Source organism: Dasypus novemcinctus, chromosome 11 (assembly GCF_030445035.2).
Source record: "Dasypus novemcinctus isolate mDasNov1 chromosome 11, mDasNov1.1.hap2, whole genome shotgun sequence".
NCBI classification, from domain to species: Eukaryota; Metazoa; Chordata; class Mammalia; order Cingulata; family Dasypodidae; genus Dasypus; species Dasypus novemcinctus.
The window spans coordinates 22,728,130-22,754,342 of record NC_080683.1 but is presented as its reverse complement, the minus strand read 5'-3'; the positions used below and the strand labels follow the sequence as shown (position 1 = coordinate 22,754,342).

Sequence of the window (26,213 nt, the reverse complement as noted above, 5' to 3'; positions counted from 1 at the left end):
CCATAATGTCTATGTTTGTATATCTGATGGTGTCCCATTGGTCTCTGAAGTTGTGTTTATTTTTCTTCATTTTTGGTCTTTTTTTCCCCCCATCATACTGGATCATCTCAATTGACCTCTCTGTAAGTTCACTGATTTCTTTGATCTGCTCTTCTAAGGAAATGTTCAACTCAAGAATTCCTTTTGGCTTCCATTTTTATCATTTTCTCTTTATTGGTATTCCCAACTTGGTGATACTTTGTTCTCATACTTTCTTTTAGGTCTTTAGACACAGTTTCCTTTAGCATTTTGAACTTGATATAAAGTCTTTGTCTAGTAATTCCAATTTCTGGGTTTCCTTGGAGACACTTCATATTGATTGTTCCCCCATTACAGTCCCTATGTATGGAAACTACTCTCTCTTTTATTTTTAATTAAATTGTCATTTTTAAGGTATATAGATCACAAAAAATGATACATTAAAAAATATAAGAAGTTCCCACATACCCCATACCCCACCCCCCACTCCCTCCATTCCTCCCATGTGAACAACCCCTTTCATCATTGTGGCACTTTCATTGCATTTAATGAATACATTTTGGAGCACTGCTGCACCACATGAATAATATTTTACATTGTAGTTTACACTCTTCCCCAGTACATTCAGTGAGTTACAGCAGGATATATAATGCCCAGCCCTGGGCATGTCCACTGCCCTACATGTTAACATGCACCTGGCCTTCTAAATTCCCTGAAATACATCAGAATTTTCCAAAGTCCCTAAAAACATTTTATTCTCCAACCTTTCCTCCCAAGCATTTTGTCTGTTTATTTTTTGCCCCAACTGTTATCCACCCCCTTAGCTGGCAGTGATTAAAATATTTGCCTGTAACACCACAAAGCTCACTGTTCTTACCAAGATGCAGCTTTTTTTTCTTGAATAAACTCTCCTTGGGTTGCCATAAGCCTCTGATTAATTTCCAGACTTTCAAAAAAGTTGATTCTGACAGTTATTACCAGTATTTTTCATTCCTTTTATGGAGTGGCAGATTTTCAGAAGTCTATACTCCATTACTTTTGCTGACCTCTCTCTCTAGGTTGGTGACTTAAAGTTCTTGTTTTGTTCCCTGAAAAACAATCAACTCCTAGCAAATTCCAACTGGGTGAATTTTGGAACTCAATAAATATTTGTTGAATAAATGTTACATGGTGGTATACTGAAGTATTCTTCTTCCTATTGTCTGAGGTTGAATTTTCAATTTTATTCCTTTGCCAGAAAGAAAGAATAGCTAAATTAACTACTCCAAATTTCAGTCTAACAGTTGCCTTCAGTATTTTATAACTTGACAAAAGACAATAATCAATGGGCAAGGAATTTCATCACTTGTGATCTCACTGTCATCAGCTGCTACAAAGGGATTAGATCAAAATCTCTAAGCAGTTTCATATGCTTTATTAGTCTATTTCATATATTCTGTAACTATAATTATTTTTCAGTTGTTTCATAGAATAAATTAGTTAAATAATCTAGAGCATTATTACTCTAGATTATTTGATATGAAAGTGTGGACCCCTTTCAACATATCAGCATTCAAAGATCTTGTTAGAGATGCATTTTCTTAGGCTACATTGCAGACCAACTGAATCAGAAATGCTGAAAGTAAGATCCAGCAATAGGTTTTTAAGAAGTCCTTTAGAGAATTCAGATGCAACTAAAGATTGAGAACTGTTGTCCTAGAAATTCTTTTTACTCTGTGGTAAAGCATATAGATCATCACGTCCTGGTTACTGTGGGAAAACTCCAAATCTTCCTGTTTCTGAAATAGTGACCTTTGCAAACATGGAAACTGGATATGAAATCACTTTCTGTCACATAAATAGAGTAAAAAACTTAGGACCTGGAATTGTGAAATCAAATGGTTTAATAGGAAATTCATAAAACCTACTTAAAACCTTTGTTGTAGACTCATTTATGTTGTATACAATATTTCCTATATACATTAGTGAATCCAGAATATTCTGATCATATTACATTTAAGTAATTATATAAATTTAAATAAATCACTTAACCTTCCTATCTCTTATTATTTTCATTTGTGAAACAAAGTGATATTAATGGAAGCTTCTACCTCTAAATTCCAATTATTCAGATATTCAACAATTTAATTCTAGGGGATTTAGAATATTTAGTATTACATATCATGTATTATAGAGGATTGCATTACTGTTACACCATTTCACCCTGAAGTTTCAGCAACCCAAAGAGATAACTTATAACTACAAAGCCCCTTAAAGATTGTGTCTTCATGAGAGTTTCAGCTAACACAAGCGGATTTTAATTTTATGAGAAAAATTTAATAATTTTTGTGTGATCATCAGATGTTTGAATGTGACACTATTCAATCATGCATAGAAATGTTCTCAGTCTGATAAGCCTCAGTAGTTAAAACTACTTCCCAAGAAAATCTATAAATAAAAGGGTACTGTGTTACCTTATTTCAAAACATCTGACTTGAGAGGAAAGATCTCTTGATACTTTCTTTTCTTAAGAAATCTCTGCAATGAAGATTCAACTTTTTTTCTTTATTCTGCTCTTCTTTGGGGTCACAATTTCACAAGGTAACATGGAAATATTTATGGGGTATTTACTATTGCTTGTTACTTGTTAAATGTTTGACAATACCATAGAGATTAAAATATCTTATTACACTATATTTGATATGGTTCTGAATCAAATCTTGAAACAGAAAAGGACAATAGTGGGAAAACTGGAGAAATATCAATAATGTCTGATAGTTAGTTAATAGTATTGGACCAATGATAACTTCTTATTTTTGACAAATGTATTATGGTTTTGTGAGAGTTTAATATCATGGAAAGCTGGTTGAAGGGTATTTGGGACTTTATTATCTTTGTAACTTCTCTGTAAATGTAAAATTATTTCAAAATGAAAAGCTAGAAAAAAGAACATAAGATCATTACATTAGTCCCGTAACTTTCATCCAGCAACAATTATTTAGAATCTATTCTATCTTGATGCTATAATTGGAAAAAAAATGTTCTTTAGCCACCATCAAGTAGTAAGGGGTATTTGGCTTAGTGTTAGAAAGAAACCTACTCTCTTCTCCTTCTCTTTTATCTATATCAATGGACTACTTCCCATTTGTAAGAACACTTCCTTGGTGTTTCATTTCTTGGTATTACAGGGAAGTCATGTCTATTGATGGTCATCTTTTAAGCATTTCTTGTATCTACTTTTCTTTTTTTGAGTGCCTCAGATCATGTGAATGTTGAATATAATAATTTGAACATGAGCTAGATTTTTCCCCCAAAGACCATGTCTTCTATCACTTATGTAACAATAGGCTCTTCTCCTGAACTAATGCGTATCAGTTGTACCTAAACAGAATAATAAATTTTGAAGATGGAGATACCATTTAGTCTAGTTCCTTCATCTTAAAGAGCTTGAGGTGAAAGGAATAGCTCAGGCACATCCAGTTTATGATAGTAGCACTGAAACGAGGCCCTTAGGACAATACTCCTTTCAATAACTTGTTGATTTTTCTTGGTCATAACAAGACCCAACAGAAATCACAGTAGAGGTCTAGCAGCATAAATTCACTTAGTCTCTCTTTTTGAATATTACAAAGTCTAGTCATGGTCATCTAAAAATTCATACAATAGAAACTGATAAATTATAATTTAAAGAAGTCACATCATTTAAAATTCTACTTAGGAAACAGTCTTCAAAGATACATCAAAGTAATGTAGTTACTTTAACTTAGAGAATAACTCACTCCCCCTCCATCAAAGAATTGTTAGAAAAGGATTTCTGGATTTTTTTCCAGCCTCTAGAAAGGGCCAAAAAGAAATGCTATACAATTTCATATAGCTTTTAACATGTAGTAAATATTTTCCTTTTTAAAGTTTCAACAATAGCTAACATTTTTAGATTAGTATTCTGCATTTTAAAAAATTAATTTATTTTTCCTTATGATAGCCATATCAGATGTTGCTACTAGTAACTATAGTTGTTTATGCATTCATTTAATAAACTTAAAAATCATGTGCTCTGTAGACTTGGAAATCCTAAGCTATTTGAAGGATATAAAGACAAAAGCAAAGATTGACATCAATATTATTACCTTTTAAAAATATTTTCTTACATTTTCAAAGTGAGGTGACTGTTCTTTTATATTAAACATGAACAAAACCTTCAGAGAATACCTACTATACAGACCCAAAAAACTCAAGGTAAAAGAAATATATCAACATACATACCTTCTCTGCAAAACTAGGGACTATGTGATATGGCATACAGAATTTTGTATAATAAACAATTTGACTGGTGTCTTTCACATTCTAGTTCACCAACACTTGGTGATTAATCTAAATAAAATAAAAATAAATCTTATATGTATGACTCTTTTCCAATTCCACAGTTGTTTTCAAACCTCATATTCAGTTTTCTAGACAATAAAATTTCCTACTCAAAATTGAGATAAACTCATTCTTTCCCCATTCATACAGCAACAGATCAAAAGATATTTAGACAAATGGCCTAAATTTCCATTCAAGTAACTTAGCTTTCTTTTTCATTTTCTAGAGATTTTAAATTCCCAGAATATCTAGAACAAGGGGATTACACTTCAGCTTCCCTTTTATTTCACTTTATCAGCCAAATATAAAAATGACATTGCCAATAATCACTTTTCTTTCAATCTGATGTGCACTCTGTATATAAAACAGTGTGGTGGTGTGATGAAAGTGTAGCCATGATTTTTTTTCCCTTGATTACAAGGAAATATAATGGTAATATAAGGAATAAAATAACAGGTTAGTGAAAATAAAAGGAAATTATGAGTTGAAGTTTTATTTTAGAAAAATTATTGCCCATTCTAGTTTAAGAAATATATAGGGCTTTTAAAAAATTATTTAAAGAAATTCCCTAGTAAGTCATATGCCAGATGAGTGATATTTATGAAATGATATGATAGAATAATTGAAAGAGGGATTACTTTCCTAAAAGTGGTTAGGAAAGACTTCAAAGAGAAGATAATATTTGAACAATTTACACCACAATATGTGTTTGGTTTATGATACTATCACTAAAGCAGTGATTCTTAATGGGGAAGGAGGGCTATTTTGTTCCACCCAGGGGACATTGGGCAATGTTTGGAGACCTTTCCATTTACAACAACTGGATACTGTTTTGTTTGTAACAACTGGCTTTTATTATTAGCATGTAGTAGGTAGAGACCAGGGATACTTCTAAACCTGCTACAATGCACAGGACTCCTTCCATACCATAAAATTATCCAACCCAAGTGCCAAAATGCTGATGTTGAGAAACCCTGCTCTAGAACCTGGCATAAATATTGACAAGGAATAGATAACAGATACTAATTGAATAAGAAAATGGATGTGTGCAAAGATGAATATCAGTTATCCGAAGATGTAGACTTGGGGACACTCACATTTAGAAGTCAGAATTAGGAGAAAAAAGACAAGAGTACTTGAGACAGATAAAATAAAACGAGGAAAGTATAAGAAAAGGAGTGCGATTATTTCAAAGGGGAATATTGGACAAGTGTCAAACGTGACAGAGCTCTTGGCTAAAATGAGCATAACATTAGGTTTCTGTTAATAGGAAATTGCAGACAGGTTTGATTATAGTAACTCCCCAGACATTGTCAAAAATGTAATGATATTTAAAAGTTAATTTTTAAACCATGAAAGTAACTGCTTTTTCTTTGTGCTTTTGCTTCTTTATGTGTACCATATTTGGCATTGCTTCAGTTATATAGTGAGATGAGAAGCAATGTTAATAGAATAGCAAGGTTTTATATAAGTTCTCTATGCCAACAATATGGATAATGTAGCTAGGAGTCTCTGGATTCATTCATATTCATCACTATTCACCACTTCTCAGCTGCTGGTAAAGTAGACAGCATGTCTAGGTGGAAACGTCTGGCCTTTAAAGGGACTATTGAAACACCAAATCCTAATTAAAGACAGGAGCCAATGGCAAAATTTATTTAGTTTCACTTCACAACTGTACGAAAAGATTTGCATCTGCTCCTTTGTTCAGCAAATTGCAAAACTTAGACTTCTCCCATAATGGTTCCCTTTAATCTCACCATATGTGAAGATTGATTACTCACCAAAAGTAATGGGTATACAAAAAAACTGTCCAAAAAATAGTCCAAAATAGTTTGAAAACACAAGAGACCGGACATACTTGAAATAAAAATAAAAAAAATCTTTGATTTGGAAAGAATCTTACAGCACAGCAGGCCAATTTCCTTAAATCCATTCCCAATAAAAATCTTCCACTTGGAATTAATCTCCAAGCTACAAGACAAAACATGTACCTTTTCTTTCTTAAAACTTTGATTGCAACAAATTCTTTTGTTGTGTTGTGCCAAATTTTGTATTTCTTAAAAAGCACAAACTGTAGTTATAGTTTTGATCATCTGGAAATGGAAAACACAAATGCCTTTTTTTACATGACAGTTGTTCCAGTATTGTCAGAAAGTCCTTATGATGACAACTATAAATTCCTCACTCATTGTTTTCTGATTGATGAGAAAAAGAATTGGGTACAGGTATTGGCAAACATTTTCTAGAAATGAGCCAAATAATAAATATTTTAGGTTTTTAAAACCATATGATATCAACACTGTCCTTACAGTATATAAGTAGCCAAAGACAAGATATAAAAAATGTAGTGGTGTGCCAATAAAGTTGATTTACAAAAACAGGTTGTGTGATGTATTTAGCCCCATAATTCTTGTTTGCTTATCCCTAATCCAGAAAATTGAAAGTATAAACATAGATTGTTTATATGTCTTCTTAAATTACTATTTTTTCAGAAATTTTGTAATGAAAGAAAGAAAGGTAGTACTAGACATTTTATTTTATTTTATTTTATTTTTGGCATTTGTGATATAATATCTTTCCTATTTTATTTTATTTTTTTATTTTTTCTATTTTTATTTTTTAAATATTTATTTATTATTATTATTTTTTAATTACATTTAAAAAAATATATGAGGTCCCATTCAACCCCACCGCCCCCGCCCCCCACTCCCCCCACAGCAACACTCTCTCCCATCATCGTGATACATCCATTGCACCTGGTAAGTTCATCTCTGAGCATCACTGCACCCCATAGTCAATGGTCCACATCATAGCCCAGACTCTCTCACGTTCCATCCAGTGGGCCCTGGGGGGATCTACAGTGTCCCGTAATTGTCCGTGAAGCACTATCCAGGACAACTCCACGTCCCGAAAACGCCTCCACATCTCATCTCTTCCTCCCGTTCCCCACACCCAGCAGCCCCCATGGCTACCGTTCCCACACCCATTCCACATTTTCTCTGTGGACATTGGATTGGTTGTGTCCATTGCACACCTATGTCAAGTGAGGGCTTAGATTCCACATGGGTACTGGATGCACTCTTCCCGCTTCTAGTTGTAGACACTCTAGGCTCCATGTTGTGGTGGTTGACCTTCTTCAACTCCATGTTAGCTGAGTGGAGTAAGTCCAATAAGTCAAAGTGTAGGAGCTGAAGTCTGTTGAGGCTCTGGGCCTGGGTGTCATATTATCAGTCCAGAGATTCAAATCCCCTATAGACATTTTAGAGAGGGCATAATTGCCATCAATGGCCACACCTTCATGTTAATTTCTTTTTTCTTTTTTTAACCAGTGCTATTATCACACACATGTCTATCTAAGAGCTGTTTTTTGGGAGAGTAACTGCCAAAATATCAAGGAGACTTGTAGAAACTCATAAATATTACCAAAATATAACCTATCTCTCAACATTTTAAACAAGTAAAATCAAGCTGCGATGACAAACTCTTGGAGAAAAGAATTCACAAAATCTTAACATTCTGTCTCAACAGTGTTTGTGAAAGCAGGAAGGGGAGAGTACAAATTCAACTAGATAATTCTAAAGACTGAGCATGACAGATGCTAAAGTTCGAGCACTTTTTTACTTTTTACTTTGGGGATCATCCCTGAGTCACTGTCCAATCACTTATAAGGAAAAAGGGGAGCACATCTAAATTAAACCTGAGACACTTTCTGATATGGGGCATTTACCTTGCTTCCAGAGATAGTAAAGTCACATAAACTTCACCTAGTAGGTAAAGATTTTCACAATCATAAATTAGGGGGAAGTTTTTCCTTTTTGTCCATTACATTATTTTTTCTTCTTGCAATTTGTTCTCTTAAAACCTGGGAATGTCATAGCTAGATTTCTAATTACATCATTATTTCCTTCGCAGCCAGAAAGAGACTTCCCCAGTATGGTAGCCTGGATTTGAGGAGACAGTGCAGAAAGGGTAATGGTCGATGTAAAGTTGAGTGCCATGAAAATGAAATTAGGATTGCTTACTGCATAAGACCTGGAACTCACTGCTGCTTGCAGAAATAAGGACAACTGAAGAAAAGAAAGAGAGACATACTCCAAGGACAGAGGACCAGTGTTACTAAGACTTCTCAGGACATCCTTCAAGGCTTGTGTGTCTCTGTAACATGTAAAGAGTTAAATAAAATTTAATGGTACCTCTTGAACCATTCAGAAGTGGTTTTATGTCACACACATACCTGGTACCTTTACACTGCATTTCTCTCCTAATCTCTTGCTACCAGAGGCAAGAGGAATTTCCTCAAGAACCATTCAGAGTTTCAAAAGGTAGTTGATATAATGTGGTAGGAAGTCAGGTAAAAATATAAATAGAGGAAGCACAAGCTGAGATGCAAGCCTTCGAAAGAAATGTGCTATTCTTTTATTTTTAGACACTGCTGTATAGATTACTCCATGGTAAACAACCAATCCACCAAGTTTGGGTGGCTAGACATGAATGGTGAAACATCTCCTCATGAACTTTCCTCTCCCAGTTAAAGTGAGAGAACAACCAGGCTTTAGACCAGAAGAGCAGAGGAAAATCACAAGCAACTCTAATTTATATTTTTATTTATTATTTAACAGAGAAAATGTGTATCAGGAAATAGAAGGGAGAGCAAAAATTAAAGAGGATAATTTAAGGATGAAAAAGACATAATATATAATTAATCATTTTGACCAAAAAAGTCAGCAACTATGGCTAATACTCAGGTTTTTCAGCCTGAAAGATGATCCTGTCTGAGAGATACATAACAAGAGGAAGGAGGAGTAGCCATCACAACTACACTCTACTCTCTTGTCAGTTCTTCTAACCACTTTCTCTAATGATCCACTATATTTGCCACAACTCTCACAACTCTCAATAACGTATCTGTATCAGACAGTTTCATTCAAAAATGTTAATTCTGTGGCTTTTATGATTTGGGAATAAAATTTAGCAACTTATATAATTCAAAATTCTTTGTAAAAAAACTTCCCCCATGCTACAACATAATTTTTAAAAAACCAACAGTTAAAAGCCATCCCCACCCCACCTCACTCCTTGCATATGAGCCAAGACCAGATAGATCTGAACTCAGGAAGAGATGAGAAACCAAAGAATTTCTGGGGAACTACTATTCTCTTCATCATTTTATTCTGACATCTCTGTGAATTTATTCTATTTTCTAAACACAGATATGAAATCTAAGGGCCTATGTGTATACTAAATAAATTTTCCCTATTTAGAATTGCTAAATATATTTCCATCACAAAGGGCTGTTTAATTTTTATTGCCTTTTTAAATAAACATATAAGTTTCTATTACCCAACAATTCTTTTCTGAGCAAACATTGGAGCCTTACATATATTATCATTCACACATTTGATAACTTAATGTAGACTTTGCTCAATGTGCTCCTTTGAAGTGTAAATGTATGAAAAAGTATTTTAACAATATTCATTTATAATAGGGGTTCTCAATTTCAGCACTTTCATATTTTGGGCCAGATAATTCTTTGAAATTTTCAGACATTATCATACATGAGATGGAGTGGATATAAATAATAAGAGTCCTGCCCCACCCCCCCAGAAAAGTCTGTCTAACTTTAAGGCAACAAATATCTCAGTGATGCCTATAAGGAGATGAGTAAATTAAACACTTAAAATGAAAATTTGATTATTATATATCCTACCACTCCAGGGCCTGAACCATCACTGCATCAAGACTTACAAGGCAGAATTGAAGATACTGATATACCATTAAGATGGGGAAAATAAAAATTTGCCTTGTTAGTGACCCCTGAGAAGTTGTAGCTTGTGTGTGGTCTTCTAGAAGACACTGAGGCATCTCTACACATGAACTAGTCTACATTAAGACAACTGGTAAAATTTAATGTTTGACAGAGGGAAACTAAGACTATGAAAATTTCTGAGCTGGTCTTTATCATGTAGCCCAGTGTATATTCAAGCCACCAACTTGAGTGCTTAGCCCAAGGACAAATGCAGCAAACTTGACTAGAATGTAAACGTGTACAAGAACTATGAAATTAATGTCCTTCTGTAAAGAAATCTTTCAAGGGATATCAAGGCTGAAAATTTTAGAAGCTCCTTTGAAGAAGTTCTACAGGCCATACCCTTAGAAGAATAGAGATATTACTCAGTTATTATTATTGTCCCCAGAATTTGCATGTGTATAATTCTGTAATTAATTAACAAAATAAAGAAAGGAAAGGAAAAACAAGCAATTCTTTATAAATGGGAAGATTTTCAGGCAAATTTCTTGCTTGTACACTAACTTTCAGTACTTAAATTGACAAAACAGCCAGAAAATGTTAAGTTAAACTAGTTAGCAATAAAAAACTGAAAGTTTTATATTTTGCCCTCCCTTGGCCCAGAATCTAAATTTCTGTGATACTATGTATTTCTTTTCACTTTTAGTTTTTGGTAGGTCTCAATTAGAGTTCAACCTGATGGAATTTGAGAACACCATGTGTTGGATATTTTTGTTGTTATTTGTTACTTTGTTGTTAATTGATACACATGAATCAATTAAAAACATTATATTGAAAGAAGCATGAGGTGCAATAGCATCAAATTCCAGCACAGGATAAGGAGGAGAAGAATTAGAACCGTATAGAATACCAGCTACTCAGACCCAACATATTTCAGGATTTATTTCATCTCAGTGACCTTGAACAAGAACAAAATCCAATTCCAATTAGCAATTTATTTATTTAGGAGACATTATATTAATGGATTACTTCTTCCCAGGCATGATGTCATGGGTTTTGGATTTGGAGATTAAAAAAATGACAGTTCCTGTTTTAAGGAACTAATATTGATTGGTCACAATCCAAGCTGTCAGTATTACCTAATTTGATAGAAGTTCAAAACTAAGATATGGGCCCTACTCTCAAGGAGAACAACATCAGTTTAAAATATTGACAATGCATGAATTAGATATTGCATTCGATATCCTCTCCCTCATTTCATTTACCCATTCAGTAAATATTGAGAACCTACTATGTATCAGAGTATGACACACTTTGAACATGTCAATAAACAAAACAGATAAAGTTCCCTGTCTTTACATATCTTAAAATAAGCAAAGTATTTGTTTTATATATCTTAAAATAAACCAAGTTGGGGTTTTTTGTTTGTTTTGTTTGTTTTGTTTTGTTTTATTTTCCCAAAGGTCATTTGTGCAGCCTCAGCTCCTGGAGCCTGTGTCTCAGCATTTCTGTGGGGGGTAGAAAAGCATTCAAATGGGTTTATGGGACCCAAAAGGCTGCTTTGCTATAGTGATTTTAAATATGAACTTTCAGAGGGCCTTTATTAAGATGTAACATTTGAGCAAAGAGTTGAAAGAGTCAAAGAAGTGGTCATGCAGGTATCTAGGGCAAGAATAATACAGACAACTATAGCAAGTGCAAAGCCCCTATGGTCAAAACATGCTGAGATTTGTGAGGAATTCCAGAGAGGCCAAGGTGACTGGAGAAGAGTGACCCATGGAGAAAGAGTCCTGGGAGAGAAGGTCAAAGAAGAAATTTGTCAACCGATTACCCAAGGCGTTTTAGGTGCTGGAAACAAATCTTACCTTTTATTTTGAGAGATAAAAATCTAGGGAATATTAGGCAGAGGAGAGACCTGACTGAACTTGGTTTTGTAAAGAGCTCTCTGAAGTCTTTTATGAGCTAGAGACTATGGAAATGATATTGGTGATAATTTATAATAGCACTGTCTAGGGAGGTAACAATTAAAGCAATGAGACTAATAGTAAGGCTTTGGATATATTAGAGGTAGAGTCAGCCAGATTTTATGAGAGATTGGAATTGAGATGTGAGACAGAGAGAAGAGTCAAGGACAACTCCAAGATTTTGACTTGAACAGTTGGAAAGATCACATTGTACCATTGACTGAGATTGAGGTATCATGTAGAACAAGTTTGGGTTGGAAGATTAGTTCAATTTGTGATGAGAGGTTTGAGATATCTAATAGCTTTCCAAGTGGATGTGTGGAAAAGGCAGTAGTAAAGAAAAGAGGCTATACTAATCCTTTGAACTGGAAAGTGAGGATGACTTCTAATGCACAAAATGAGGGATTAGCTTTTCGTCACAGCATGAAGGCACTGTCAGTAATGGGAGGAAGCACAAGATAGACAGGTGTAGATGTTGAGAAGAGGGTTAACTTGGCAGTGAAAATCTGTGATAAATTTTGTGACTTTTAAATTTGATTATTGAAGGAGGGAGCAAGATCATTAGTTGAGAGTGAAGATGGGGAAGGAGGCTTTGGGTTTGTGAGTAGAGAAGATAATTTGTGAGTCTTTAAGAAGAGCAGGAGATTGATAGACTATTAATACTCTTTACAACACTCCTATTTCCTTCATCTTCCTCCCTTCCCTTGTTGTTGATTTCTTTTCTTCTTATAAACTGACATGTGACTTTGCCATTTTTGTGGGTCAAAAAGGTACAAAATTTCAACCATTTCATATGGTCCTTCTTAGGAAATATAAATATTCTCAAGTCTCTCTCATTATAAAATTAATCTTCCTTTACAATTTATTTTTCTTCAACCTACCTTCTAATCTGTCATATTCTGTTCTTCTTTAAACTTGAAATGTAGTCTATATCCACAGTTTTCACTTCCATTAATTTGTATCCACTCTTCCCCATACATTCATCCACATCAATTCAATGAAATGTCTCTTGCTAATGCTATAAATGTTTCCTAAAAGTAAACTTAAAGGCCTATTTTAGTTCTTTGTCTTGATGGTTTCTCCTGAATACTTGTGAGAGTTGACCACTATTTTGACATTTATCACTTGACTTTCCTGTTTTTGATGGTCTATTAAATGCCAGTGGCCTCTAGTGTTATATTCCTGAATCCCTTTTTCTTCTTGTTTTGTATACTTTCTCTAGATTATCTTGCTCACCCCCATGACTTCTGCTATCACCAGACATTTTTCTCAATGTCTTCCCCAAACTACAAAGCTATATTTCTTATTACTTATGGAATTTATTTACCTAGCTAGGTCCAAAATTCTTTAATCTCAGTGTGTTAAAAAATGTAACTCATCTTCCTCACAGAGCTTGAAATCTGTTCCTTTTATTCTTTTTTTTTAAGTTTTATTTTATTTATTTCTCTCCCCTTCCCCTCCCCCACACCCCAGTTTCTGTTCTCTGTGTCCATTTGCTGTGTGTTCTTTCTTGTCTGTTTCTGTTGTTGTCAGCAGCATGGGACTCTGTGTTTCTTTTTGTTGCGTCATCTTGCTGCATCAACTCTCCGTGTGTGTGGCACCATTCTTAGGCAGGCTGCACTTTCTTTCGCACTGGGCGGCTCTCCTTACGGGGCACACTCCTTGCATGTGGGGCTCCCCTACGCAGGGGACACCCCTGCGTGGCATGGCACTCCTTGTGCACATCAGCACTGCATGTGGGCCAGCTCCACATGGGTCAGGGTCAAGGAGGTTTGAACCACGGACCTCTCATGTGGTAGACCGACGCCCTATCCACTGGGCCAAGTCCGCTGGGCCAAGTCCGCTTCCCCCTTTTATTCTTTATTTCACTAGTTGTGAAACAAATTATCAACCACAAAGTCTTAAAGGCTAAAATACTTGTTAACCTTTGTCCCTTCCCCTCTGGCTCAAAACTTACTAAATTGGACTGCTTCTAATTCAAGAATGTCTTCTAAATTTTCCGTTATATTGTTTGCCATTCCCCTTGTCTTAATTCTCTTTCTTATTTCTTATTTAGACTGTTGTAACAACTTCCATATAAATTCCTTGCTATACAGTTTTCTCTATTAAGATAAAATGGACTTAAAAAGTTCTTTAGTTTCACCACTCTATTTAGATAACATTCAAACTCTTTAGTGTTGTAAGGCCTTTTGTCATCTGTGTCCAATTTTCCTTTCCTATATTTTCTTTTATGATTTTACTCCATGTCCATATCACTTCAGTAATGCTAAATAGTTAGGCAATTCTGAATAGATCCCAAATTCTTTCAATATCCCCTAGTTATGTTCAGGCCATTTCCTTTTGCTTGGAATGCCTTCCGATGAATTCCTTGAAAATACATTAGTGGCTTTTTAAGACCCAACCAAAAGCTACCTCTTTACGGAAGCAATTATGCCATGACATTTTATTTGTATTTCAGAATTGCCTTTAATGAGATGTTGTATTTTTTCCATTTTCATGTCATCATCTCTCATCAAACATTGATTGTTTCTTGGAGAAGGGAGACTTCATTCTAATTTTTGTTTCTGAACCCAGCAGAGTGCACATATAATAATTGTTTACTAAATGTATGTTGTATGAATCAAGCAAGAGGCCAAATGCTTCATTTAAAAGTGAAAGTGGGGATAATTTGATGAGTTAATAAAGTATTATTTTAACCTGCCACAAATCTATAATCACCCATATGAATAACTCATGAAAACTTTACTAATTATGGAGTACAAAATATGTCCACATTCCTTATGTCATTTAATTGCCACACAACCTTCTGAAATAGGTGATTATTACTAAGCACATTTTACAGTTGAGAAAACTAACTTAGGGTTTAAGTTGTTTGCTCAGTTGATGGAGAGACTGTAATAAAACCCCAAAAGGTTTTTGGTATATAACACTATTTCGGTTACTATAGATGTTAACATAAGCAGTGAGTCAACCGCCAGCTATTTCACACATTTATTGAGCATGTTATTTGTGTTTCAAGCATTTTACTATGTGTGAAAATAAATCAGTGAACAAGCTGGACAGTGGGCCTAGACTAATGAAGTTTTGAGATTAGCAGTTTGTGATTTCACTATCGCAGGGCATAGGCACTAGCAATGATGCTTCACCTCGGGTCAGGTTTAATTGTGAATTTTGAAGTGTTTTTTAAGGCTGATTAACTGTTTAACACTATCAGAGAAGATTTCATATTGTATCTCATTATAACTTTTAAATTTCACAAAAGTTTATACCTTTATAAATTCACAAATACCCATAGGGCTAAATCATTTGTCCAGTGCTGCACAGCTAATAAATAGAAGTTCCAGGATTGAAACTTAGTACTGCCTGACTCTAAAAGGTCAGCCTCTACCTACCATACCGTACAAACTCCAGTCGTCCCACGGATTTGTCCCTAGCTTCATCTTAACTCAGAACCAGCAAGAGCAGACAGCCTCCCAAACCTTCTTCCTCCTGTTCACAGCATCTGCCTCTATCTGCCCACAGCATTGTGAGATAGGGGAAATTACTGGCAGGAAAGATCTTTGCTAGGAAATAGGGAGATGTAGACCACACTTTTCTTTTAGGAGGATGAAGAACCCAACAGAATTTGAGAAAACTAACATTGAGAATGCTGTATGGGGGCACTGAGTTTTTAATGCCTAGGTCTCAAATAGGTGCTCCTTCTCTGTATTTGTGGTGCTTCACTCTACCCTAGCTTCCAAAAATCTTCCTGGAATAGGTTTCCTGATAGAAGCCCAAACCAGTGTTTGCATTTCTTACTTTTATCAAAAGTAATTATCTTGGGCCTCATTTTTCTAAGGATGCCTAAAACTAACTAAAATTAGTCATCTTGGGCCTCATTTTTTCTAGGGATACTGGATGTGAGAGATGCATGGCACATATTAATAGAAAATGATCTGGAGTATGTGTTAAATAAATAAAATGAATCAATATAAAAATAGAGAAATCTTAAGCACAGAGGAGAAAAAACTACTCCATAGAATATATATTTATCATAACATTATTTTGACATTTACCACATTTTCTTCTATTGTATTTGTGCATCTTTCTTAATATAAACTGAATCCCTTGAGTGTCGTAACCAATCTCATTAATTTCTGTTTCCCTAAATACCTGAAACACTTAGGAAATGTTAAATTAGCATGACAAAGGAATGAAGTCAAACTTTCTGAAAATGTTCATCTATTATTACTGAAAATTTTTAATATTTATAGTACAAAAACTCAAAATAATAAGTACTCTCATCTCCATGGAACGTAATGGTAGAGGGCATTGTTTGTTTTGCTGTATGCAGTATTTCTTCAAAGGATGATGTACTTTACACAGTTACAAACATATACTCAATGCATTTGTGTGAATATAAAATAATAAACCATGTTAAAGCAACCCTCTTAAAAAGTGAATTACTAGCTAAGTTTGCCTGCTCCAGACCCCGCAAATTCAACTTATCAATAACTTAGATCTGGGGTTCACCCAGTCCAAGTACCTAGGTATAACAATATCTGTATAGTTTCTTTAATATGGAATTCAACGAAGATGACCTACTTTTTTCTACTAATGACTATATTTAGGCTATGCATTTATGGCAACATACTTACATAAAATTAACTATAAAGAAATACAGTGATGGCTCAATATTATGTCCATTTCCTCCTCATTCTATACCTGGTAAAACCTCTTTTATAGGAATAACTAAGAAACTTCTCTGCTCTTACACATACTTGATAATATGTCTTAGGCCATGACAATCTCTGTCCAGTTGCCAGGCTGTACTTTCCAATGAAAAACAAAAGGATGTTTCTTTCTAATTGTAAAATATTCCTCATTTTCTATGCCTTTGCTCAAATGTGTTCAGGATTTTATTGCTATTTGCCCCTATTTCATCAACAAAAACTGGCTGCTTGTCTCTTTTTAATACAATGGGAAGAGATTCTTTTCCTGTTTTCTCCAATAACCACTCTGCCCTCAGACCCAGAGTTTAAGTATTCAGGTAGATTTTCTTTTCTCTCTCCCCATGTACTTTAATAAGTTAAACCCACTGGACTGCGTAAAGAAATTAGCTTTCACATGGGGTATGGTAATCATCTGACTGCAGAGTAAGCTAAAATGAGGTAATATTACCCTGCTCTATTTCTAACTTTCCCCAGGTAGTATTTCCTGCCCAATGTCATATAAATTATCATGTTTTCATGTATATATCCTGTCTCAATCATCTGTCCTTTTAGTGTTATCTTAAAATAAAGGTAATTCTTTTCATAATGGCCTATTTCATTTAGCACAATGTTCTGTACAAAGAAGGAATTTTTAACTGATTAGATGAAATTTTAATATTTATATATGGGATTGTTTGCATAGACTAAGAAGTGTGTATATGAGAATATGTGGAGATTATGTAAGGATGTGTGTGTGCTTCTTATTAAAACTTCTTTGATTATTTCCAGTTGATTATGAAACTTCTCCATAAAAATTGCCCACAGCTACAATAAACTGTAACAGTCTCCTGATTATCTTTACTCAACTATCAGAACATCCTTCTACTGTAAGCACAAACTTCAACCCTATTTCTCAACAGTGAACTCTAAAATATATATTTTTTATGCTATTCTTCTTAATCCCCAAGAACTGGTACTGACTCTCACCTCTTCTGTCTTCTCACTCTATTTTCCTCTCCATGATTATTGCCAGGAAATTAGCTTATGACCTTATCATCTTTACTGGTTTCTTTGACCTCCTAATTGTCCTCCCTCCTAAAAGCCTCTTCCATGATAACTTCCTTCTTTTGTGTACTACCTTCATTAAGGAATATAACGTTAGTACAGTTATTCATCTTCTCTAGTTTCTGTTCAGTTCTTAACCTAATGTCTGGAGAGTACTAGATAGTTCTAGAAACGCCATATTGAGTAAAAATGAAATACCTTGTAAATTTCAATTAGGTTCTTTGCTGAAAATTAGACTGTAATATCTGATATTATATCATTTTAGTCTAAATTAAATTTAATTCCTTGTCCAAATTTGAATGAAATTCTTTTGGTTTACTTTTTCCAAACATAAACATATACAACCTAGTATTCAAATTTTAATGAAATTATTTTGGTTTACTTTTTTCAAACATAAACATATACAACTTAGTATTCAAAATATATGTTTATTATATTCTCTCATGAAGATAGGTGGAATCATTTGCCCATGATAAGTAAATAGTATGGCAAAATTTGAAGAAAAAAATATGTCTGTCTTCAAAGTCTCTTTTCTATTGTAATGGCACAGAAGCAGTAAATTGAAAGCATTGAAAACAATAAACCCTAAAATAACAAACAAAAATATTTGCCTCCATTTAATACAGTTTAATGTATAAAGCAAGGTGTGAGTTTGGAATCTAAGGACATCCTTCTTTGGATGATTCACAAGGAATTAGAAGACTAAAACAGGGCCCCTGTTTTTATTAAATACTTAGCATATAACCAAACTGTATTTATTTATACACAATTAAAGGGCATACTTTTATAATTTAGTGTCTGTATCAGTATTTGTATACTTAATATGTTCTCAAAAATAAGCTATGATTGGTAGCTTAAAAACTATAAGACCAGAAGAAATCATATCTATCATATAGGGGGTTATATTTTTGCTAAAAGAGTAAAAGCAAAATACCAAAAAAAAAAATTTAAGTATATAGTTAAGTACTAAATTGTGCTATGCTTTTCATTTATTTAAGTGTTGTAATTTAGCCAAAAGGGCAGACTCATTTGTTCAATTGTTTCAATTAAGATTAAGTTCTGGAATAGAGAAGAAAGCTTTGAATAAGAGATACTGTGAAAATGCAATAAGAGTAGGTTTAAAAACCCAAGGAAACATGAAAATAAAAATTGTATGTTTTATGAAAAGCTGTATATGTCATATTAAAAGCATTGTAGAGTAAATCTGGTCTTAATGAATTAAGAAAGAAAGATAGCATGGCAAGAGCCCCTGAGAGCATGCCAAAGAGTTTAGTACCAGCACGTATTGTAAGATAAGGTTATGAACATTTTGTGTAGGTAAAATGTTTGTAAGTTGGTCACTTTCTGAAACTACTGATAAATTATGATATTAAGCAACTTAACATCCAAGAGTCTCCATATGCCTCATATGTGATATCATCATGACTAGAACAGATTTTGTTTTCCTTTGGTAGGAAGACCCCAAAATGAATAATGGATTGATGACTTTCAGTGTTTTTGTTTTTTGTTTTATTTTTTGATTGCAGCCAAAAATCTCTTCTCTTCACCAAAGTACAGATTTGAGAGATGCAAAAAAGTAAAAGGAATATGTAAAACATTTTGTGACGATGATGAGTATGACTATGGATACTGTATTAAATGGAGAAATCAGTGCTGCATATAAACTTTGGAAAACAGAAATATTTTGAGCATGAAAGTCTGGAACTGAGGAGCATCTTAATGACTCAAGAGTAGGTAAAAACGAAAATGTATAATGACTGATGGAAATATGCATTTTTATATCCTAAATGTCACTATTTACATAAATAAAAAATAATATTCAGTCTCCTCTCAGTTCATTGACTTCTCACCTTCTTTGCATTTCTGAGAGATGAACATATTTATCAAGCAAAGGAACATAATTGAATTGAGCTTATAGTTTCATTATTGCTGCTCTGCTTCCCAGACCTACATACCAATTATTTGAATTGTTGTAACGTAAATATCTGTAGGTGCCAGCTTTACATAAAGATCATGCTTATCTTCATATCTTTTTGTTTCCATGTCAAATGTATATTCAGATTTCCTCAAAAGAGAAGGTGCATTATATTCCTTTCAAATATGAGGTACTTCAATCTTGGATTGCCCAAAGACATTTTTTTAAAATAAATTTAACCAATTCTTTTGCTTTCCATATGACCCGAATTTACTAGTGTTCCCTTAGGATGGCTATCAAAGGAATAATTAGCAAGTTCCCAGAGAAAACTCTCTTTGTTTTTATTTATTTTTTTTACCATGCAATCCTTTATTCAAATGAAATCCCACAGTTTCTCAGTAAGTAAAATAGACCAGTCAATAGGAGGACTGGTTTCTGGTCAGCTACAATCCCCTGCCCACAAAGAATGTGTTGTGTGAGGAAATCTTTAACTTTGTTGAGGCAAAAATTGGACTCTCACAAGCCAGGAGAGTATTGTGTAGAGAAGTTCAGTTAGCTGAAGAATGAAACTAACCAACTACTCAGATCCCCTGACCCTAAGGTCCTCCAGAAAATCTGGCTGAGTTAGTATTGTCTAAGAATGTGATGATGTTGGAGAAGTTTATAATAGTCTATTCAGTTTTCAGAAACAGGTCCTACCACCATGTTGATGATATCTGCATGGTTGACTTGGGAAATGTCACCATAAACCTAAGGAAGACAAAGACATGTGGAAAAGAGAGAGAATTTCGTAGCAAAAAAAAAAAGACTTCCTTGGTCATCTCAGAGACCATATTAACTACCCCAGGGATATTCACTGAGAATGAGTGGCTTCTGGGTTTCCAGAAGTTGTGCTTGTCTGGTGCCAGGCATGGGAAGATAGCATTTAGTTCATCAGCAGATGATTATGGTAACATATATACATGCGCTTAAATTTGTTTGGACCATTCTACTCAGATAAGTTATAAGTGCCTACATAGATGTCAATAGATAATATGACTCTATTTTGTCTAGGCAAGCAATGAATTTCTGGACTTATATGATTAGAAAAAATCTGAGTTTTCTTTTCAAAAATGCAATATGTTTTTTACCACTAGCTTTTTGAACATAACACTACTTAGCTAAGCATAGAACTTATCTTACTCTTAATAAGCCCCAGAAGACAAGAATTCTGTTATCATTTTTGTTTTATAAGTTAAAATTTGTTGTAAAGAATAAAAAAAAAATTGGCAAGTTATTTCATCACTTTCTTTACCTGTAACATGATGGGTTCCATTAGATTTTCTATGCCTTACCATATGTTTAATTATCAATGCCTCTGTGATTTCTTTTTATTTTGCATTATAGCAGAGTTCAGAAATCTGTAGTCCAAGGGACAAATCCAACCCTTCTTCTGTTTTTGTAAGACCTGTGAGTTAAGAGGGGTAAAGTCAGATAAATAGTTGTATTGATTTTATTAAGTGATGTTAGCTTTAGATTTTGACATATCAATTTTCATGGCCTGTACTCAGGAAAATCATTGTACTGTTGGGGGTTTAATCATGTCCCCATAAAAGACACATTTGAGCCCTAACTCCTGGTTAGGTCCTATGGGTATGAACTTTCTTGTAAGTAGGACCTTTGAAAGGGTTTTATTAAAATGTGGCCAAAGTGAATGAGGGTGGGCCTAAATCCAATAAGGCTGAAGTCATTATAAACAAAGGAAATTAGACACACAAGTAGAAACCAGAAGTCAGCAGAAACCAGAGGAGCAGACAAAAGAAGAGAGAGAAAATCATGTGACAGAGGCAGAAATGGAAGCCAAGGAACTCCAAGGATTGCAGCAAGCCAGTACCAGCAACATTATAGACTCTGGGAGAAAGAATGGCTTGTGGTGACCTTGATTTTGGACTTCTAGCCTCTAAAACAATGACATAGTAAATTCCTGTTGTGGGATCTGTCATAGCATCCCTGGCAAGCTAAGACAATAACCAATATTTCTGGAAATGTTATATAATACACAAGTTATGTATTGAACTCTATCCCTTCTCTCATTCAATTATACATTCAGTGAATAATTATATTGTACCAGGTTCAAGCATAATAAGTTATCAATATGTTTGTAACTTAATCAGAGAAATAGAATGTTCATTTATTAATGAAGGTAAAAAGAAGTTATTAATTTAAAGAGGATCATTTTAACCTGACACAAATGTCTAATTCACTAATGCAAGTAATAATGAAAACCTACTTCTTGAATTAGAGATTTTAAACATTTCCACATCTGTTTTTCCATGATTATTAAACCCATTTTATATTTCTAGAAATTAAGTTTTATAACTTGCAAAAGAAATTACATAGAGAAAATGTATAATAGAATTCAACAGTGTTTTCAGAATGCAAAAGTAAGTATACAACTAGAGTGACATACTCACCCATTTATATATTCTGTCAGTCATTCAGTACATTGAATCTCTATTATGTATTTCACTAGGTGCTTAAAATACCTAATAGAACATGGTAGATGAACATGCTTTCCTACTGTCACCATTAGATACTGGTATCAATACTTCTCTTGGAATCAGGCTCAAATATGCATCCAAAAAAGGGAACTGAAGGCAAAAGGGCAGGGCACCTGTCCTTTAGGTTTTAGCTATTTATCTCATTATATCTGGTTTAAATTCCAAAACATCTCCATTTACTTCTGAGTCAATGAACTGAGAATCTGGAAATTGAAACTGACTAGATAACTCAGCTAGTAAATGGATAAGCCAAGACTGAAACCTACACTTGTCTGACTCCATAAATTCATGTTTCTGTTACACAACAAATCTTCCATTACACCATCGCCTTGCATTTGCCTTGGACTCAATTCTGACATACCCTCCAAAACTTAACTTGCCCTATTCTTACCTTCTTCTCTGGAGAGAACGTAGAAATCATTTGGAGGGATGCTAATTAGAGACAGGAAGATCTACACTAAACACTTACCCTGGGAGTATGAATCACACCACAGAACTTGAACTTACTTTGAATCAGCTACATAGGTTCCATGTGGGATTTTAAGCACTGGGTTCCCAGCAGTGTTGTTGCTATGCATGTGAACGCAGGACCTATATTACCGTAACAATCTATGGTACCTCACACTAGCTAAGACTTCCTGAAACCTTTGGGATATACACCAAAACCAGTATATAGATTTATCCTCTCTGCATTAAAACACTTAATTTGAATCTCATTTTTCTATGGATGCCTAATATGCAGAGGTTTAAATGTGGGTATGCATAAAATGTGTGCTTTCCATAAATATAATGTATGTTAATTTTCTTCACTTTTAATCAATTTTATTGATACATATTAATAAAGAATACAATTCATCCAAAGTATATAATCAATGGTATTCGCTGCAATCACATAGTTGTGTGTTCATCACTTCAGTCATTATTAGAGCATTTTCATTATTTCAATAGCAATAATAATAAACAAAAAAACAAACAGACAAGAAAATTCCTCACCTCTCTATCTCTCTATGCTTCCCCACTGTACATAGCTGCTGTTTCTGGCTATTCTATCCAAAGTGTTCAATCAATGACTTTTAGTATAATCACAATGTTGTACATTCATCATCTCAAAAATTTTATAACAATTTCACTATTTCAAAAAGAATTCCAAAAAGACTCCAAAGCCCTTAGCATTCCTTCCTCAAACGTACGTAACAACTAATCTCCTTTCATCTTTATAAACTGATTTTAAATTTACATTTTATATAAATGGAATCGCAGAATATATAGTACGTTGTACCTGGTCTCCTTCACTTAGTATAACGTGGCTTTTTTTGGTCTGATATGACATTGTGTACTATTAACTTAATTTTGTTCAGCTTCAAGGAAAAATGCTCTTATATATGCCATTCTATCCATGAAATAATATATTTACTTCATAATAGGGCAATCATACAGTATTTCTCCTTTTGTGTCTGGCTTGCTTCACTCAACACAATCACAATGTCCTCCAGGTTCATCCGTGTTGTCATATGTTTCACGACTTCATTTCTTCTTAACGCTATATAATATTCCATCGTGTGTATACTCCATAATTTGTTTATCCATTCATCATAAATTTTGTATAGTACATTAATTTTGATGATGTAGCTTATATCAATTAATTACAAATACTTGAATACAAACATGTTTATGTACATAGTGGTTAATTAGCATTTGCGTAGTATTGCTCAGTTTACAAATTGCTTTTGAGTATATCATCTAACTGAATTTCCACAGCATTGTAGACTTGATCGTTCTTCTTCTCCCAAGCTTACACTCAGGAAAACAGATTCCAAATAAAAATATTACTTAAGAAGGGGCAGAACCTATTTTGCAATATATATCTTTTCATCAAGATCACAGGTTTTTTGCAGGGTCTTATTGCTTTATAACTGCTCCATGAAAACATGTCCTCTTGCTCAAAAATTTAAATATTCTATCAAAGAAAAAATTAATATAAAAACACATTAATTTCTTAATCAATTTTACCTTTCCTAAATTAATACCTAATATTTTCCTTTTTTTTTGAATCTGGCTTTTTAAACATAAGTGGACAAACTTACTATACCCTATGGAAACACAAAATTCACTGGTCTGGAGATTTTCAATTTAGAATGCATCTCTTCATATGAAAAAGTGATTAATACTGGGTAAGAGAGCTCAGTAAAGACTGTAGCAATATAATCACAGACCTTCATGTTTGACCTTGGATTTTTGATACCATGATGCATATATTTTTGCTTCCTCCATGCCATAATTCAGAATATGCACTTATTCTGCAATAATGAAAATGGTAGTCAATTTCAGTATAATATTTGACCAAAAATTAATTAAAACTCATTATCTTTACCTCTGGATTATTTCTTTTGTCCCTATTCTCTTTCGTATCTTCATAAAACTTACACAAATTTTTATTTTATCATTTTATTGATTATGTGGGATTAAATCATTCCATTCCTCTTTGAAAGGTAGAGTATTGGATCACTCAAATAATCAGTTGACACATAGGCATCAGTGAAGTGTTATATTTATTTTGTATTTTTGATTTCTAGAAATTTACCTATAAATCTTAATTTTACATATATTCTGTTATGAAGTAAAAACAAAGGGCAAGAAATGGAAGCTTTTCTTTCCTCTAAGTGCAAAAAGTGCTTAAAATTATATATCTTTCACTGAATACACTTTTTTTTGCTAGGTTTTGGTTTAGTTAATGAAATGCAAAACTCATTGGGGGTTACTGTTCTTTTACAAAGACATGAATTGTAAAATTTACTTGGAGCACCTCAGAGCACTTTCATTTCTCAGATGTATCCATCACACGAGGAGCCACTTAACTGAGTAAACAGAGGGATAGGCGACAAGAAACATAATGGAGAGCTGGAACTTTCAAGTTAGAACGGTTTCCTTTCACATAATGTTCTAACAATGAAGGATTTCTCTTTCTTTCTTTTTACCCTTAAACAAATTATATAAAAATGAAGGCATTCATAGGAAATTCTGTAAAGTAATACAAAGGCGAGGAACATTTCTCATATATGAAAAGGCACATGACATCGTTTTGGTCTCTATTGTTGACCAGCATCTGCTCTTTCCTATGTAACATAATAAAATGATTCCTTCCTACATGACTAGACACAATTTCATTTGGCTCTTATTTTCATAACAAGTTCTCTAGTGTCCTACCCATGATATAAGTTCCCCTTTGGGAAACTTGTCCTGTATGACATTGCAATGACAGATATGGGCCATTATATATTTTGCCATAACTTACAAAATTGCACAGGACAGAGTGTAAACTACAACGTAAACTATAATGTACAGTTAGTGGCGATGCTTCAATTGTAACCAAACGTACCACACTAAAGAGGATGTTGTTAATGGGCAAAAATGTGGGAGGGGTAGAGCGTGGGGTATATGGAAAACGCCTATATTTTTAATATAAAATTTATGTAATCTAAAGTTTTTTAATTAAATAAATCACTAATAAATATCAAATAAATAAAACCAAAATAATAAAATAAAATTTAAAAATAAAAATTTTTAATAAAGATTCAATTAGGAGAAGACAATTTCTTACAACTCTTGCTCCCTGACCACAACATTTAAAAACTGGACCCCTAACCACTGTGGCCCAGTCTTTCTCTGGGGGTGTTAAAATGTTTCCTCTCTATTTATATTGCCATTAGGAAGTTGGTTTAGTGTTTCTGGCAACCAAATATTCTTTCTCGCTCCCATCTTTATGGTAGTTTAGAAGTAGACAAACATGAAGCCAACATGCAGAGAGAACATTATGACAATTATTAGAACAGAACCTCATTAGTAAAGAGTTCCATTTTAGTCATCCCTAATTCTAACCCCACACTTGTCTTTCTTCTCTGGTTTGGTTTGGTGTTAGAATTATAAATTCCA

At 33.8% G+C, this 26,213-nt stretch overlaps 1 long non-coding RNA gene across 2 annotated transcripts in view; it reads right to left on the bottom strand.

Annotated features, from left to right (window-relative positions):
* LOC139439987 (uncharacterized) overlaps window positions 1-26,213 on the bottom strand; it is a 388,427-nt gene that overhangs the window by 49,745 nt on the left and 312,469 nt on the right. For both annotated transcript variants that reach the window (XR_011650064.1, XR_011650063.1), the window contains one exon: window positions 21,078-21,190. This is a non-coding gene — a long non-coding RNA (uncharacterized lncRNA). The remainder of the gene's footprint in view (window positions 1-21,077; window positions 21,191-26,213) is intronic.